We start from the raw sequence: 1,015 nt of genomic DNA, 5'->3' as shown, positions 1-1,015 counted from the left end.
CTGTCTGTGTCCTCTCAGAGACGTTAACCTGCTTCCCTGGTTTGCACTGGGCAGGCCTGGTTACTGATTAAAGAAGGCACTGAGCACCCAGGACGCTTACACATCTGAGTGAACGGTTCAGCCCAAGCTCTCATACCTTTTATCATCCCTCCACTTGGCTTTCTCTGGGGCATCAGTTACCTCCCCCCCCCCTTCACTTCTGTGGCTGTTCAGTGGGTCTGTGCCTGCACAGTACATCATCAAGATCTGGAACATGCTAGGTGGCCGATCGTGGGTGCCCCTGAAGGAAGAGTTCTTCACAAGGACCCTCAGTGCCAACCCCGCTGAGACCCTGGGCACGTTCCTCTCCCGTGGGTCCACACACCTCTGTCCCAGGTCTTCGGCTGCACAAGGCAAGGCCCTGATCCTGCAAGGGGACCTCCTAAATGGCATCTTTACTGCTGCACCAAAGTCAGCCCCTGCAAGGAGTTTTTCACAAGCTGAGTGTGGCTGGAGAGAGAACTTGGTCAGGATAACCACAGAGGAGGAGTGGAGAGGTTGTGGCTACCAATGGCCCTGGTAGGCAGGGGAGCCTCCTGGTCATTTATAGTATTTAAAACCAAATATGCACAAGAATTCACAATACCTTTTCACTGTAATTTCATGAATCCTGTAATGGTCACACTTGTAGCACTGTCTGGTTCTTTAATTTTATTAAAAGGAAAAAATGTAATGCAGTAAACTACAAAGACTTTTATCTTAAATGTTGCAAACAAAGAAAAGAATTCAGGGAAAAAAGACAAGAAAAAATGCAGGGTGATTTAGCTATAAGCACTTAGGACTAAGTTTTAGGTCTAAGTTATTTCAAACTTGCTACAAAGGGGAAGGCTTAGAGCTAACCAAATTGAAATTCATTCCTGGTGGAGACATCTTTATAGAAAAATAGAATGTTTAGGAGTCATCACAATGACATGAAATCCAAAAAGGAAAAAGCTAATGTTCAATAACCTCATTGACAGTTCTCTGGGGGAGAGGG

The 1,015-nt window shown here is 46.0% G+C and overlaps 1 protein-coding gene across 12 annotated transcripts in view; it reads right to left on the bottom strand.

The window, feature by feature from the left end:
• Positions 1–1,015, bottom strand: part of LOC108178662 (immunoglobulin lambda-1 light chain) — a 353,981-nt gene that overhangs the window by 131,104 nt on the left and 221,862 nt on the right. The window lies entirely within an intron of this gene.

This window comes from Oryctolagus cuniculus, chromosome 21 (assembly GCF_964237555.1).
Source record: "Oryctolagus cuniculus chromosome 21, mOryCun1.1, whole genome shotgun sequence".
Taxonomy (NCBI): domain Eukaryota; kingdom Metazoa; phylum Chordata; class Mammalia; order Lagomorpha; family Leporidae; genus Oryctolagus; species Oryctolagus cuniculus.
This window is presented reverse-complemented; position numbering and strand designations above follow the sequence as displayed.